This window comes from Haliaeetus albicilla, chromosome 30, assembly GCF_947461875.1.
Source record: "Haliaeetus albicilla chromosome 30, bHalAlb1.1, whole genome shotgun sequence".
NCBI classification, from domain to species: domain Eukaryota; kingdom Metazoa; phylum Chordata; class Aves; order Accipitriformes; family Accipitridae; genus Haliaeetus; species Haliaeetus albicilla.
This window is the reverse complement of record NC_091512.1, coordinates 5351676-5369180: the sequence shown is the minus strand read 5'-3', so window position 1 is coordinate 5369180 and position 17505 is coordinate 5351676.

Here is a 17505-nt window from a genome sequence, read left to right as displayed (position 1 = left end):
GAGCCGGACGTTTGCCTTTTCAGGAACAGGCTCTGCCGAGGATGCGCACCGTGAGGGATTGCGTTTTTGGGAAAGCAGAGATTCCCAGTGCGGTTGTGCCTGTGAATAGGCTGCACGGGGAAGGTGAAGACCAGCAAGAGCTTTCCGGGCTGCCACCTTCCGTGTGGGACAAGGAGCCGGACGTTTGCCTTTTCGGGAACAGGCTCTGCCGAGGATGCGCACCGTGAGGGATTGCGTCTTTGGGAAAGCAGAGATTCCCAGTGCGGTTGTGCCTGTGAATAGGCTGCACGGGGAAGGTGAAGACCAGCAAGAGCTTTCAGGGCTGCCACCTTCCGTGTGGGACAAGGAGCCGGACGTTTGCCTTTTCGGGAACAGGCTCTGCCGAGGATGCGCACCGTGAGATGTTCCTTCTCTGGGAAAGCAGAGATCCCAAAACCTGTTGTGCCTGTGAATAGGCTGCAGGGGGAAGGTGAAGACCAGCAAGAGCTTTCAGGGCTGCCACCTTCCGTGTGGGACAAGGAGCCGGACGTTTGCCTTTTCGGGAACAGGCTCTGCCGAGGATGCGCACTGTGAGAGATTGCGTCTCTGGGAAAGCAGAGATCCCAAAACCTGTTGTGCCTGTGAATAGGCTGCAGGGGGAAGGTGAAGACCAGCAACAGCTTTCCGGGCTGCCACCTTCCGTGTGGGACAAGGAGCCGGACGTTTGGCTTTTCGGGAACAGGCTCTGCCGAGGATGCGCACCGTGAGATGTTCCTTCTCTGGGCAAGCACAGATCCCAAAACCTGTTGTGCCTGTGAATAGGCTGCAGGGGGAAGGTGAAGACCAGCAAGAGCTTTCAGGGCTGCCACCTTCCGTGTGGGACAAGGAGCCGGACGTTTGCCTTTTCGGGAACAGGCTCTGCCGAGGATGCGCACCGTGAGATGTTCCTTCTCTGGGCAAGCAGAGATCCCCAAACCTGTTGTGCCTGTGAATAGGCTGCAGGGGGAAGGTGAAGACCAGCAAGAGCTTTCCGGGCTGCCACCTTCCGTGTGGGACAAGGAGCCGGACGTTTGCCTTTTCGGGAACAGGCTCTGCCGAGGATGCGCACCGTGAGATGTTCCTTCTCTGGGCAAGCAGAGATCCCAAAACCTGTTGTGCCTGTGAATAGGCTGCAGGGGGAAGGTGAAGACCAGCAAGAGCTTTCAGGGCTGCCACCTTCCGTGTGGGACAAGGAGCCGGACGTTTGCCTTTTCGGGAAAAGGCTCTGCCGAGGATGCGCACCGTGAGATGTTCCTTCTCTGGGCAAGCACAGATCCCAAAACCTGTTGTGCCTGTGAATAGGCAGCAGGGGGAAGGTGAAGACCAGCAACAGCTTTCCGGGCTGCCACCTTCCGTGTGGGACAAGGAGCCGGACGTTTGCCTTTTCAGGAACAGGCTCTGCCGAGGATGCGCACCGTGAGGGATTGCGTCTTTGGGAAAGCAGAGATTCCCAGTGCGGTTGTGCCTGTGAATAGGCTGCACGGGGAAGGTGAAGACCAGCAACAGCTTTCCGGGCTGCCACCTTCCGTGTGGGACAAGGAGCCGGACGTTTGCCTTTTCGGGAACAGGCTCTGCCGAGGATGCGCACCGTGAGGGATTGCGTCTTTGGGAAAGCAGAGATTCCCAGTGTGGTTGTGCCTGTGAATAGGCTGTACGGGGAAGGTGAAGACCAGCAAGAGCTTTCAGGGCTGCCACCTTCCGTGTGGGACAAGGAGCCGGACGTTTGCCTTTTCGGGAACAGGCTCTGCCGAGGATGCGCACCGTGAGATGTTCCTTCTCTGGGCAAGCAGAGATCCCAAAACCTGTTGTGCCTGTGAATAGGCTGCAGGGGGAAGGTGAAGACCAGCAAGAGCTTTCAGGGCTGCCACCTTCCGTGTGGGACAAGGAGCCGGACGTTTGCCTTTTCGGGAAAAGGCTCTGCCGAGGATGCGCACCGTGAGATGTTCCGTCTCTGGGCAAGCACAGATCCCAAAACCTGTTGTGCCTGTGAATAGGCTGCAGGGGGAAGGTGAAGACCAGCAAGAGCTTTCAGGGCTGCCACCTTCCGTGTGGGACAAGGAGCCGGACGTTTGCCTTTTCGGGAACAGGCTCTGCCGAGGATGCGCACCGTGAGGGATTGCGTCTTTGGGAAAGCAGAGATTCCCAGTGCGGTTGTGCCTGTGAATAGGCTGCACGGGGAAGGTGAAGACCAGCAAGAGCTTTCCGGGCTGCCACCTTCCGTGTGGGACAAGGAGCCGGACGTTTGCCTTTTCGGGAACAGGCTCTGCCGAGGATGCGCACCTTGAGGGATTGCGTCTTTGGGGAAGCAGAGATTCCCAGTGCGGTTGTGCCTGTGAATACACTGCACGGGGAAGGTGAAGACCAGCAACAGCTTTCCGGGCTGCCACCTTCCGTGTGGGACAAGGAGCCGGACGTTTGCCTTTTCGGGAACAAGCTCTGCCGAGGATGCGCACCGTGAGAGATTGCGTCTTTGGGAAAGCAGAGATCCCAAAACCTGTTGTGCCTGTGAATAGGCTGCAGGGGGAAGGTGAAGACCAGCAAGAGCTTTCAGGGCTGCCACCTTCCGTGTGGGACAAGGAGCCGGACGTTTGCCTTTTCGGGAACAGGCTCTGCCGAGGATGCGCACCGTGAGAGATTGCGTCTCTGGGAAAGCAGAGATCCCAAAACCTGTTGTGCCTGTGAATAGGCTGCAGGGGGAAGGTGAAGACCAGCAAGAGCTTTCAGGGCTGCCACCTTCCGTGTGGGACAAGGAGCCGGACGTTTGCCTTTTCGGGAACAGGCTCTGCCGAGGATGCGCACCGTGAGAGATTGCGTCTTGGGGCAAGCAGAGATCCCAAAACCTGTTGTGCCTGTGAATAGGCTGCAGGGGGAAGGTGAAGACCAGCAAGAGCTTTCAGGGCTGCCACCTTCCGTGTGGGACAAGGAGCCGGACGTTTGCCTTTTCGGGAACAGGCTCTGCCGAGGATGCGCACCGTGAGATGTTCCTTCTCTGGGCAAGCACAGATCCCAAAACCTGTTGTGCCTGTGAATAGGCTGCAGGGGGAAGGTGAAGACCAGCAACAGCTTTCCGGGCTGCCACCTTCCGTGTGGGACAAGGAGCCGGACGTTTGCCTTTTCAGGAACAGGCTCTGCCGAGGATGCGCACCGTGAGGGATTGCGTTTTTGGGAAAGCAGAGATTCCCAGTGCGGTTGTGCCTGTGAATAGGCTGCACGGGGAAGGTGAAGACCAGCAAGAGCTTTCCGGGCTGCCACCTTCCGTGTGGGACAAGGAGCCGGACGTTTGCCTTTTCGGGAACAGGCTCTGCCGAGGATGCGCACCGTGAGGGATTGCGTCTCTGGGAAAGCAGAGATTCCCAGTGCGGTTGTGCCTGTGAATAGGCTGCACGGGGAAGGTGAAGACCAGCAAGAGCTTTCAGGGCTGCCACCTTCCGTGTGGGACAAGGAGCCGGACGTTTGCCTTTTCGGGAACAGGCTCTGCCGAGGATGCGCACCGTGAGATGTTCCTTCTCTGGGCAAGCAGAGATCCCAAAACCTGTTGTGCCTGTGAATAGGCTGCAGGGGGAAGGTGAAGACCAGCAAGAGCTTTCAGGGCTGCCACCTTCCGTGTGGGACAAGGAGCCGGACGTTTGCCTTTTCGGAAAAAGGCTCTGCCGAGGATGCGCACCGTGAGATGTTCCGTCTCTGGGCAAGCAGAGATCCCAAAACCTGTTGTGCCTGTGAATAGGCTGCAGGGGGAAGGTGAAGACCAGCAAGAGCTTTCAGGGCTGCCACCTTCCGTGTGGGACAAGGAGCCGGACGTTTGCCTTTTCGGAAAAAGGCTCTGCCGAGGATGCGCACCGTGAGATGTTCCGTCTCTGGGCAAGCACAGATCCCAAAACCTGTTGTGCCTGTGAATAGGCTGCAGGGGGAAGGTGAAGACCAGCAAGAGCTTTCAGGGCTGCCACCTTCCGTGTGGGACAAGGAGCCGGAAGTTTGCCTTTTCGGGAACAAGCTCTGCCGAGGATGCGCACCGTGAGAGATTGCGTCTTGGGGCAAGCACGGATGCCAAAACCTGTTGTGCCTGTGAATAGGCTGCAGGGGGAAGGTGAAGACCAGCAAGAGCTTTCAGGGCTGCCACCTTCCGTGTGGGACAAGGAGCCGGACGTTTGCCTTTTCGGGAACAGGCTCTGCCGAGGATGCGCACAGTGAGGGATTGCGTCTTTGGGAAAGCAGAGATTCCCAGTGCGGTTGTGCCTGTGAATAGGCTGCAGGGGGAAGGTGAAGACCAGCAAGAGCTTTCCGGGCTGCCACCTTCCGTGTGGGACAAGGAGCCGGACGTTTGCCTTTTCGGGAACAGGCTCTGCCGAGGATGCGCACCGTGAGGGATTGCGTCTTTGGGAAAGCAGAGATTCCCAGTGCGGTTGTGCCTGTGAATAGGCTGCACGGGGAAGGTGAAGACCAGCAAGAGCTTTCCGGGCTGCCACCTTCCGTGTGGGACAAGGAGCCGGACGTTTGCCTTTTCGGGAACAGGCTCTGCCGAGGATGCGCACCTTGAGGGATTGCGTCTTTGGGGAAGCAGAGATTCCCAGTGCGGTTGTGCCTGTGAATAGGCTGCACGGGGAAGGTGAAGACCAGCAAGAGCTTTCCGGGCTGCCACCTTCCGTGTGGGACAAGGAGCCGGACGTTTGCCTTTTCGGGAACAAGCTCTGCCGAGGATGCGCACCGTGAGAGATTGCGTCTCTGGGAAAGCAGAGATCCCAAAACCTGTTGTGCCTGTGAATAGGCTGCAGGGGGAAGGTGAAGACCAGCAACAGCTTTCCGGGCTGCCACCTTCCATGTGGGACAAGGAGCCGGACGTTTGCCTTTTCAGGAACAGGCTCTGCCGAGGATGCGCACCGTGAGTGATTGCGTCTTTGGGAAAGCAGAGATTCCAGTGCGGTTGTGCCTGTGAATAGGCTGCAGGGGGAAGGTGAAGACCAGCAACAGCTTTCAGGGCTGCCACCTTCCGTGTGGGACAAGGAGCCGGACGTTTGCCTTTTCGGGAACAGGCTCTGCCGAGGATGCGCACCGTGAGGGATTGCGTCTTTGGGAAAGCAGAGATTCCCAGTGCGGTTGTGCCTGTGAATAGGCTGCAGGGGGAAGGTGAAGACCAGCAACAGCTTTCCGGGCTGCCACCTTCCGTGTGGGACAAGGAGCCGGACGTTTGCCTTTTCGGGAACAAGCTCTGCCGAGGATGCGCACCGTGAGAGATTGCGTCTTGGGGCAAGCACGGATGCCAAAACCTGTTGTGCCTGTGAATAGGCTGCAGGGGGAAGGTGAAGACCAGCAAGAGCTTTCAGGGCTGCCACCTTCCGTGTGGGACAAGGAGCCGGACGTTTGCCTTTTCGGGAACAGGCTCTGCCGAGGATGCGCACCGTGAGGGATTGCGTCTTTGGGAAAGCAGAGATTCCCAGTGCGGTTGTGCCTGTGAATAGGCTGCAGGGGGAAGGTGAAGACCAGCAAGAGCTTTCCGGGCTGCCACCTTCCGTGTGGGACAAGGAGCCGGACGTTTGCCTTTTCGGGAACAGGCTCTGCCGAGGATGCGCACCGTGAGGGATTGCGTCTTTGGGAAAGCAGAGATTCCCAGTGCGGTTGTGCCTGTGAATAGGCTGCACGGGGAAGGTGAAGACCAGCAAGAGCTTTCCGGGCTGCCACCTTCCGTGTGGGACAAGGAGCCGGACGTTTGCCTTTTCGGGAACAGGCTCTGCCGAGGATGCGCACCGTGAGGGATTGCGTCTTTGGGAAAGCAGAGATTCCCAGTGCGGTTGTGCCTGTGAATAGGCTGCAGGGGGAAGGTGAAGACCAGCAAGAGCTTTCCGGGCTGCCACCTTCCGTGTGGGACAAGGAGCCGGACGTTTGCCTTTTCGGGAACAGGCTCTGCCGAGGATGCGCACCTTGAGGGATTGCGTCTTTGGGGAAGCAGAGATTCCCAGTGCGGTTGTGCCTGTGAATAGGCTGCACGGGGAAGGTGAAGACCAGCAAGAGCTTTCCGGGCTGCCACCTTCCGTGTGGGACAAGGAGCCGGACGTTTGCCTTTTCGGGAACAAGCTCTGCCGAGGATGCGCACCGTGAGAGATTGCGTCTCTGGGAAAGCAGAGATCCCAAAACCTGTTGTGCCTGTGAATAGGCTGCAGGGGGAAGGTGAAGACCAGCAACAGCTTTCCGGGCTGCCACCTTCCATGTGGGACAAGGAGCCGGACGTTTGCCTTTTCAGGAACAGGCTCTGCCGAGGATGCGCACCGTGAGTGATTGCGTCTTTGGGAAAGCAGAGATTCCAGTGCGGTTGTGCCTGTGAATAGGCTGCAGGGGGAAGGTGAAGACCAGCAACAGCTTTCAGGGCTGCCACCTTCCGTGTGGGACAAGGAGCCGGACGTTTGCCTTTTCGGGAACAGGCTCTGCCGAGGATGCGCACCGTGAGGGATTGCGTCTTTGGGAAAGCAGAGATTCCCAGTGCGGTTGTGCCTGTGAATAGGCTGCAGGGGGAAGGTGAAGACCAGCAACAGCTTTCCGGGCTGCCACCTTCCGTGTGGGACAAGGAGCCGGACGTTTGCCTTTTCGGGAACAAGCTCTGCCGAGGATGCGCACCGTGAGAGATTGCGTCTCTGGGAAAGCAGAGATCCCAAAACCTGTTGTGCCTGTGAATAGGCTGCAGGGGGAAGGTGAAGACCAGCAAGAGCTTTCCGGGCTGCCACCTTCCGTGTGGGACAAGGAGCTGGACGTTTGCCTTTTCGGGAACAGGCTCTGCCGAGGATGTGCACTGTGAGAGATTGCGTCTCTGGGAAAGCAGAGATCCCCAAACCTGTTGTGCCTGTGAATAGGCTGCAGGGGGAAGGTGAAGACCAGCAAGAGCTTTCAGGGCTGCCACCTTCCGTGTGGGACAAGGAGCCGGACGTTTGCCTTTTCGGGAACAGGCTCTGCCGAGGATGCGCACCGTGAGAGATTGCGTCTTGGGGCAAGCAGAGATCCCAAAACCTGTTGTGCCTGTGAATAGGCTGCACGGGGAAGGTGAAGACCAGCAAGAGCTTTCAGGGCTGCCACCTTCCGTGTGGGACAAGGAGCCGGACGTTTGCCTTTTCGGGAACAGGCTCTGCCGAGGATGCGCACCGTGAGATGTTCCTTCTCTGGGCAAGCACAGATCCCAAAACCTGTTGTGCCTGTGAATAGGCTGCAGGGGGAAGGTGAAGACCAGCAACAGCTTTCCGGGCTGCCACCTTCCGTGTGGGACAAGGAGCCGGACGTTTGCCTTTTCAGGAACAGGCTCTGCCGAGGATGCGCACCGTGAGGGATTGCGTCTTTGGGAAAGCAGAGATTCCCAGTGCGGTTGTGCCTGTGAATAGGCTGCACGGGGAAGGTGAAGACCAGCAACAGCTTTCCGGGCTGCCACCTTCCGTGTGGGACAAGGAGCCGGACGTTTGCCTTTTCGGGAACAGGCTCTGCCGAGGATGCGCACCGTGAGGGATTGCGTCTTTGGGAAAGCAGAGATTCCCAGTGCGGTTGTGCCTGTGAATAGGCTGCAGGGGGAAGGTGAAGACCAGCAACAGCTTTCAGGGCTGCCACGTTCCGTGTGGGACAAGGAGCCGGACGTTTGCCTTTTCGGGAACAGGCTCTGCCGAGGACGCGCACCGTGAGATGTTCCTTCTCTGGGCAAGCACAGATCCCAAAACCTGTTGTGCCTGTGAATAGGCTGCAGGGGGAAGGTGAAGACCAGCAACAGCTTTCCGGGCTGCCACCTTCCGTGTGGGACAAGGAGCCGGACGTTTGCCTTTTCGGGAACAGGCTCTGCCGAGGATGCGCACCGTGAGATGTTCCTTCTCTGGGCAAGCAGAGATCCCAAAACCTGTTGTGCCTGTGAATAGGCTGCAGGGGGAAGGTGAAGACCAGCAAGAGCTTTCAGGGCTGCCACCTTCCGTGTGGGACAAGGAGCCGGACGTTTGCCTGTTCTGGAACAGGCTCTGCCGAGGATGCGCACCGTGAGAGATTGCGTCTTTGGGAAAGCAGAGATCCCCAAACCTGTTGTGCCTGTGAATAGGCTGCAGGGGGAAGGTGAAGACCAGCAAGAGCTTTCAGGGCTGCCACCTTCCGTGTGGGACAAGGAGCCGGACGTTTGCCTTTTCGGGAACAGGCTCTGCCGAGGATGCGCACCGTGAGATGTTCCTTCTCTGGGCAAGCACAGATCCCAAAACCTGTTGTGCCTGTGAATAGGCTGCAGGGGGAAGGTGAAGACCAGCAACAGCTTTCCGGGCTGCCACCTTCCGTGTGGGACAAGGAGCCGGACGTTTGCCTTTTCGGGAACAGGCTCTGCCGAGGATGCGCACCGTGAGGGATTGCGTCTTTGGGAAAGCAGAGATTCCCAGTGCGGTTTTGCCTGTGAATAGGCTGCAGGGGGAAGGTGAAGACCAGCAACAGCTTTCAGGGCTGCCACCTTCCATGTGGGACAAGGAGCCGGACGTTTGCCTTTTCGGGAACAAGCTCTGCCGAGGATGCGCACCGTGAGAGATTGCGTCTCTGGGAAAGCAGAGATCCCAAAACCTGTTGTGCCTGTGAATAGGCTGCAGGGGGAAGGTGAAGACCAGCAAGAGCTTTCAGGGCTGCCACCTTCCGTGTGGGACAAGGAGCCGGACGTTTGCCTTTTCGGGAACAGGCTCTGCCGAGGATGCGCACCTTGAGGGATTGCGTCTTTGGGGAAGCAGAGATTCCCAGTGCGGTTGTGCCTGTGAATAGGCTGCACGGGGAAGGTGAAGACGAGCAACAGCTTTCCGGGCTGCCACCTTCCGTGTGGGACAAGGAGCCGGACGTTTGCCTTTTCGGGAACAAGCTCTGCCGAGGATGCGCACCGTGAGAGATTGCGTCTCTGGGAAAGCAGAGATCCCCAAACCTGTTGTGCCTGTGAATAGGCTGCAGGGGGAAGGTGAAGACCAGCAAGAGCTTTCAGGGCTGCCACCTTCCGTGTGGGACAAGGAGCCGGACGTTTGCCTTTTCGGGAACAGGCTCTGCCGAGGATGCGCACCGTGAGATGTTCCTTCTCTGGGCAAGCACAGATCCCAAAACCTGTTGTGCCTGTGAATAGGCTGCAGGGGGAAGGTGAAGACCAGCAACAGCTTTCAGGGCTGCCACCTTCCGTGTGGGACAAGGAGCCGGACGTTTGCCTTTTCGGGAACAGGCTCTGCCGAGGATGCGCACCGTGAGACATTGCGTCTTGGGGCAAGCAGAGATCCCAAAACCTGTTGTGCCTGTGAATAGGCTGCACGGGGAAGGTGAAGACCAGCAAGAGCTTTCAGGGCTGCCACCTTCCGTGTGGGACAAGGAGCCGGACGTTTGCCTTTTCGGGAACAGGCTCTGCCGAGGATGCGCACCGTGAGATGTTCCTTCTCTGGGCAAGCACAGATCCCAAAACCTGTTGTGCCTGTGAATAGGCTGCAGGGGGAAGGTGAAGACCAGCAAGAGCTTTCCGGGCTGCCACCTTCCGTGTGGGACAAGGAGCCGGACGTTTGCCTGTTCTGGAACAGGCTCTGCCGAGGATGCGCACCGTGAGGGATTGCGTCTTTGGGAAAGCAGAGATCCCCAAACCTGTTGTGCCTGTGAATAGGCTGCAGGGGGAAGGTGAAGACCAGCAACAGCTTTCCGGGCTGCCACCTTCCGTGTGGGACAAGGAGCCGGACGTTTGCCTTTTCGGGAACAGGCTCTGCCGAGGATGCGCACCGTGAGATGTTCCTTCTCTGGGCAAGCACAGATCCCAAAACCTGTTGTGCCTGTGAATAGGCTGCAGGGGGAAGGTGAAGACCAGCAAGAGCTTTCCGGGCTGCCACCTTCCGTGTGGGACAAGGAGCCGGACGTTTGCCTTTTCAGGAACAGGCTCAGCCGAGGATGCGCACCGTGAGATGTTCCTTCTGTGGGCAAGCACAGATCCCAAAACCTGTTGTGCCTGTGAATAGGCTGCAGGGGGAAGGTGAAGACCAGCAAGAGCTTTCCGGGCTGCCACCTTCCGTGTGGGACAAGGAGCCGGACGTTTGCCTTTTCAGGAACAGGCTCTGCCGAGGATGCGCACCGTGAGGGATTGCGTCTTTGGGAAAGCAGAGATTCCCAGTGCGGTTGTGCCTGTGAATAGGCTGCACGGGGAAGGTGAAGACCAGCAACAGCTTTCCGGGCTGCCACCTTCCGTGTGGGACAAGGAGCCGGACGTTTGCCTTTTCGGGAACAGGCTCTGCCGAGGATGCGCACCGTGAGGGATTGCGTCTTTGGGAAAGCAGAGATTCCCAGTGCGGTTGTGCCTGTGAATAGGCTGCAGGGGGAAGGTGAAGACCAGCAACAGCTTTCAGGGCTGCCACCTTCCATGTGGGACAAGGAGCCGGACGTTTGCCTTTTCGGGAACAAGCTCTGCCGAGGATGCGCACCGTGAGAGATTGCGTCTTTGGGAAAGCAGAGATCCCAAAACCTGTTGTGCCTGTGAATAGGCTGCAGGGGGAAGGTGAAGACCAGGAAGAGCTTTCCGGGCTGCCACCTTCCGTGTGGGACAAGGAGCCGGACGTTTGCCTTTTCGGGAACAGGCTCTGCCGAGGATGCGCACTGTGAGAGATTGCGTCTCTGGGAAAGCAGAGATCCCAAAACCTGTTGTGCCTGTGAATAGGCTGCAGGGGGAAGGTGAAGACCAGCAACAGCTTTCCGGGCTGCCACCTTCCATGTGGGACAAGGAGCCGGACGTTTGCCTTTTCGGGAACAGGCTCTGCCGAGGATGCGCACCGTGAGATGTTCCTTCTCTGGGCAAGCAGAGATCCCCAAACCTGTTGTGCCTGTGAATAGGCTGCAGGGGGAAGGTGAAGACCAGCAAGAGCTTTCCGGGCTGCCACCTTCCGTGTGGGACAAGGAGCCGGACGTTTGCCTTTTCGGGAACAGGCTCTGCCGAGGATGCGCACCGTGAGATGTTCCTTCTCTGGGCAAGCACAGATCCCAAAACCTGTTGTGCCTGTGACTAGGCTGCAGGGGGAAGGTGAAGACCAGCAACAGCTTTCCGGGCTGCCACCTTCCGTGTGGGACAAGGAGCCGGACGTTTGCCTTTTCGGGAACAGGCTCTGCCGAGGATGCGCACCGTGAGATGTTCCTTCTCTGGGCAAGCACAGATCCCAAAACCTGTTGTGCCTGTGAATAGGCTGCAGGGGGAAGGTGAAGACCAGCAACAGCTTTCCGGGCTGCCACCTTCCGTGTGGGACAAGGAGCCGGACGTTTGCCTTTTCAGGAACAGGCTCTGCCGAGGATGCGCACCGTGAGTGATTGCGTCTTTGGGAAAGCAGAGATTCCCAGTGCGGTTGTGCCTGTGAATAGGCTGCAGGGGGAAGGTGAAGACCAGCAACAGCTTTCCGGGCTGCCACCTTCCGTGTGGGACAAGGAGCCGGACGTTTGCCTTTTCGGGAACAGGCTCTGCCAAGGATGCGCACCGTGAGGGATTGCGTCTTTGGGAAAGCAGAGATTCCCAGTGCGGTTGTGCCTGTGAATAGGCTGCATGGGGAAGGTGAAGACCAGCAACAGCTTTCCGGGCTGCCACCTTCCGTGTGGGACAAGGAGCCGGACGTTTGCCTTTTCGGGAACAAGCTCTGCCGAGGATGCGCACCGTGAGAGATTGCGTCTCTGGGAAAGCAGAGATCCCAAAACCTGTTGTGCCTGTGAATAGGCTGCAGGGGGAAGGTGAAGACCAGCAAGAGCTTTCCGGGCTGCCACCTTCCGTGTGGGACAAGGAGCTGGACGTTTGCCTTTTCGGGAACAGGCTCTGCCGAGGATGTGCACTGTGAGAGATTGCGTCTCTGGGAAAGCAGAGATCCCCAAACCTGTTGTGCCTGTGAATAGGCTGCAGGGGGAAGGTGAAGACCAGCAAGAGCTTTCAGGGCTGCCACCTTCCGTGTGGGACAAGGAGCCGGACGTTTGCCTTTTCGGGAACAGGCTCTGCCGAGGATGCGCACCGTGAGAGATTGCGTCTTGGGGCAAGCAGAGATCCCCAAACCTGTTGTGCCTGTGAATAGGCTGCACGGGGAAGGTGAAGACCAGCAAGAGCTTTCAGGGCTGCCACCTTCCGTGTGGGACAAGGAGCCGGACGTTTGCCTTTTCGGGAACAGGCTCTGCCGAGGATGCGCACCGTGAGATGTTCCTTCTCTGGGCAAGCACAGATCCCAAAACCTGTTGTGCCTGTGAATAGGCTGCAGGGGGAAGGTGAAGACCAGCAACAGCTTTCCGGGCTGCCACCTTCCGTGTGGGACAAGGAGCCGGACGTTTGCCTTTTCAGGAACAGGCTCTGCCGAGGATGCGCACCGTGAGGGATTGCGTCTTTGGGAAAGCAGAGATTCCCAGTGCAGTTGTGCCTGTGAATAGGCTGCACGGGGAAGGTGAAGACCAGCAACAGCTTTCCGGGCTGCCACCTTCCGTGTGGGACAAGGAGCCGGACGTTTGCCTTTTCGGGAACAGGCTCTGCCGAGGATGCGCACCGTGAGGGATTGCGTCTTTGGGAAAGCAGAGATTCCCAGTGCGGTTGTGCCTGTGAATAGGCTGCAGGGGGAAGGTGAAGACCAGCAACAGCTTTCAGGGCTGCCACCTTCCATGTGGGACAAGGAGCCGGACGTTTGCCTTTTCGGGAACAAGCTCTTCCGAGGATGCGCACCGTGAGAGATTGCGTTTTTGGGAAAGCAGAGATTCCCAGTGCGGTTGTGCCTGTGAATAGGCTGCACGGGGAAGGTGAAGACCAGCAAGAGCTTTCAGGGCTGCCACCTTCCGTGTGGGACAAGGAGCCGGACGTTTGCCTTTTCGGGAACAGGCTCTGCCGAGGATGCGCACCGTGAGATGTTCCTTCTCTGGGCAAGCAGAGATTCCAAAACCTGTTGTGCCTGTGAATAGGCTGCAGGGGGAAGGTGAAGACCAGCAACAGCTTTCCGGGCTGCCACCTTCCGTGTGGGACAAGGAGCCGGACGTTTGCCTTTTCGGGAACAGGCTCTGCCGAGGATGCGCACCGTGAGATGTTCCTTCTCTGGGCAAGCACAGATCCCAAAACCTGTTGTGCCTGTGAATAGGCTGCAGGGGGAAGGTGAAGACCAGCAACAGCTTTCAGGGCTGCCACCTTCCGTGTGGGACAAGGAGCCGGACGTTTGCCTTTTCGGGAACAGGCTCTGCCGAGGATGCGCACCGTGAGATGTTCCTTCTCTGGGCAAGCAGAGATCCCCAAACCTGTTGTGCCTGTGAATAGGCTGCAGGGGGAAGGTGAAGACCAGCAAGAGCTTTCAGGGCTGCCACCTTCCGTGTGGGACAAGGAGCCGGACGTTTGCCTTTTCGGGAACAGGCTCTGCCGAGGATGCGCACCGTGAGATGTTCCTTCTCTGGGCAAGCACAGATCCCAAAACCTGTTGTGCCTGTGAATAGGCTGCAGGGGGAAGGTGAAGACCAGCAACAGCTTTCCGGGCTGCCACCTTCCGTGTGGGACAAGGAGCCGGACGTTTGCCTTTTCGGGAACAGGCTCTGCCGAGGATGCGCACCGTGAGATGTTCCTTCTCTGGGCAAGCACAGATCCCAAAACCTGTTGTGCCTGTGAATAGGCTGCAGGGGGAAGGTGAAGACCAGCAACAGCTTTCCGGGCTGCCACCTTCCGTGTGGGACAAGGAGCCGGACGTTTGCCTTTTCAGGAACAGGCTCTGCCGAGGATGCGCACCGTGAGGGATTGCGTCTTTGGGAAAGCAGAGATTCCCAGTGCGGTTGTGCCTGTGAATAGGCTGCACGGGGAAGGTGAAGACCAGCAAGAGCTTTCCGGGCTGCCACCTTCCGTGTGGGACAAGGAGCCGGACGTTTGCCTTTTCGGGAACAGGCTCTGCCGAGGATGCGCACCGTGAGGGATTGCGTCTTTGGGAAAGCAGAGATTCCCAGTGCGGTTGTGCCTGTGAATAGGCTGCAGGGGGAAGGTGAAGACCAGCAAGAGCTTTCAGGGCTGCCACCTTCCGTGTGGGACAAGGAGCCGGACGTTTGCCTTTTCGGGAACAGGCTCTGCCGAGGATGCGCACCGTGAGATGTTCCTTCTCTGGGCAAGCACAGATCCCAAAACCTGTTGTGCCTGTGAATAGGCTGCAGGGGGAAGGTGAAGACCAGCAACAGCTTTCAGGGCTGCCACCTTCCGTGTGGGACAAGGAGCCGGACGTTTGCCTTTTCGGGAAAAGGCTCTGCCGAGGATGCGCACCGTGAGATGTTCCGTCTCTGGGCAAGCACAGATCCCAAAACCTGTTGTGCCTGTGAATAGGCTGCAGGGGGAAGGTGAAGACCAGCAAGAGCTTTCAGGGCTGCCACCTTCCGTGTGGGACAAGGAGCCGGACGTTTGCCTTTTCGGGAACAGGCTCTACCGAGGATGCGCACCGTGAGGGATTGCGTCTTTGGGAAAGCAGAGATTCCCAGTGCGGTTGTGCCTGTGAATAGGCTGCACGGGGAAGGTGAAGACCAGCAAGAGCTTTCCGGGCTGCCACCTTCCGTGTGGGACAAGGAGCCGGACGTTTGCCTTTTCGGGAACAGGCTCTGCCGAGGATGCGCACCTTGAGGGATTGCGTCTTTGGGGAAGCAGAGATTCCCAGTGCGGTTGTGCCTGTGAATATACTGCACGGGGAAGGTGAAGACCAGCAACAGCTTTCCGGGCTGCCACCTTCCGTGTGGGACAAGGAGCCGGACGTTTGCCTTTTCGGGAACAAGCTCTGCCGAGGATGCGCACCGTGAGAGATTGCGTCTTTGGGAAAGCAGAGATCCCAAAACCTGTTGTGCCTGTGAATAGGCTGCAGGGGGAAGGTGAAGACCAGCAAGAGCTTTCAGGGCTGCCACCTTCCGTGTGGGACAAGGAGCCGGACGTTTGCCTTTTCGGGAACAGGCTCTGCCGAGGATGCGCACCGTGAGAGATTGCGTCTCTGGGAAAGCAGAGATCCCAAAACCTGTTGTGCCTGTGAATAGGCTGCAGGGGGAAGGTGAAGACCAGCAAGAGCTTTCAGGGCTGCCACCTTCCGTGTGGGACAAGGAGCCGGACGTTTGCCTTTTCGGGAACAGGCTCTGCCGAGGATGCGCACCGTGAGATGTTCCTTCTCTGGGCAAGCACAGATCCCAAAACCTGTTGTGCCTGTGAATAGGCTGCAGGGGGAAGGTGAAGACCAGCAAGAGCTTTCCGGGCTGCCACCTTCCGTGTGGGACAAGGAGCCGGACGTTTGCCTTTTCGGGAACAGGCTCTGCCGAGGATGCGCACCGTGAGATGTTCCTTCTCTGGGCAAGCACAGATCCCAAAACCTGTTGTGCCTGTGAATAGGCTGCAGGGGGAAGGTGAAGACCAGCAACAGCTTTCCGGGCTGCCACCTTCCGTGTGGGACAAGGAGCCGGACGTTTGCCTTTTCAGGAACAGGCTCTGCCGAGGATGCGCACCGTGAGGGATTGCGTTTTTGGGAAAGCAGAGATTCCCAGTGCGGTTGTGCCTGTGAATAGGCTGCACGGGGAAGGTGAAGACCAGCAAGAGCTTTCCGGGCTGCCACCTTCCGTGTGGGACAAGGAGCCGGACGTTTGCCTTTTCAGGAACAGGCTCTGCCGAGGATGCGCACCGTGAGGGATTGCGTCTCTGGGAAAGCAGAGATTCCCAGTGCGGTTGTGCCTGTGAATAGGCTGCACGGGGAAGGTGAAGACCAGCAAGAGCTTTCAGGGCTGCCACCTTCCGTGTGGGACAAGGAGCCGGACGTTTGCCTTTTCGGGAACAGGCTCTGCCGAGGATGCGCACCGTGAGATGTTCCTTCTCTGGGCAAGCAGAGATCCCAAAACCTGTTGTGCCTGTGAATAGGCTGCAGGGGGAAGGTGAAGACCAGCAAGAGCTTTCAGGGCTGCCACCTTCCGTGTGGGACAAGGAGCCGGACGTTTGCCTTTTCGGGAAAAGGCTCTGCCGAGGATGCGCACCGTGAGATGTTCCGTCTCTGGGCAAGCACAGATCCCAAAACCTGTTGTGCCTGTGAATAGGCTGCAGGGGGAAGGTGAAGACCAGCAAGAGCTTTCAGGGCTGCCACCTTCCGTGTGGGACAAGGAGCCGGACGTTTGCCTTTTCGGGAACAAGCTCTGCCGAGGATGCGCACCGTGAGAGATTGCGTCTTGGGGCAAGCACGGATGCCAAAACCTGTTGTGCCTGTGAATAGGCTGCAGGGGGAAGGTGAAGACCAGCAAGAGCTTTCAGGGCTGCCACCTTCCGTGTGGGACAAGGAGCCGGACGTTTGCCTTTTCGGGAACAGGCTCTGCCGAGGATGCGCACCGTGAGGGATTGCGTTTTTGGGAAAGCAGAGATTCCCAGTGCGGTTGTGCCTGTGAATAGGCTGCAGGGGGAAGGTGAAGACCAGCAAGAGCTTTCCGGGCTGCCACCTTCCGTGTGGGACAAGGAGCCGGACGTTTGCCTTTTCGGGAACAGGCTCTGCCGAGGATGCGCACCGTGAGGGATTGCGTCTTTGGGAAAGCAGAGATTCCCAGTGCGGTTGTGCCTGTGAATAGGCTGCACGGGGAAGGTGAAGACCAGCAAGAGCTTTCCGGGCTGCCACCTTCCGTGTGGGACAAGGAGCCGGACGTTTGCCTTTTCGGGAACAGGCTCTGCCGAGGATGCGCACCTTGAGGGATTGCGTCTTTGGGGAAGCAGAGATTCCCAGTGCGGTTGTGCCTGTGAATAGGCTGCACGGGGAAGGTGAAGACCAGCAAGAGCTTTCCGGGCTGCCACCTTCCGTGTGGGACAAGGAGCCGGACGTTTGCCTTTTCGGGAACAAGCTCTGCCGAGGATGCGCACCGTGAGAGATTGCGTCTCTGGGAAAGCAGAGATCCCAAAACCTGTTGTGCCTGTGAATAGGCTGCAGGGGGAAGGTGAAGACCAGCAAGAGCTTTCCGGGCTGCCACCTTCCGTGTGGGACAAGGAGCTGGACGTTTGCCTTTTCGGGAACAGGCTCTGCCGAGGATGTGCACTGTGAGAGATTGCGTCTCTGGGAAAGCAGAGATCCCCAAACCTGTTGTGCCTGTGAATAGGCTGCAGGGGGAAGGTGAAGACCAGCAAGAGCTTTCAGGGCTGCCACCTTCCGTGTGGGACAAGGAGCCGGACGTTTGCCTTTTCGGGAACAGGCTCTGCCGAGGATGCGCACCGTGAGAGATTGCGTCTTGGGGCAAGCAGAGATCCCAAAACCTGTTGTGCCTGTGAATAGGCTGCAGGGGGAAGGTGAAGACCAGCAAGAGCTTTCCGGGCTGCCACCTTCCGTGTGGGACAAGGAGCCGGACGTTTGCCTTTTCGGGAACAGGCTCTGCCGAGGATGCGCACCGTGAGATGTTCCTTCTCTGGGCAAGCACAGATCCCAAAACCTGTTGTGCCTGTGAATAGGCTGCAGGGGGAAGGTGAAGACCAGCAAGAGCTTTCCGGGCTGCCACCTTCCGTGTGGGACAAGGAGCCGGACGTTTGCCTTTTCAGGAACAGGCTCT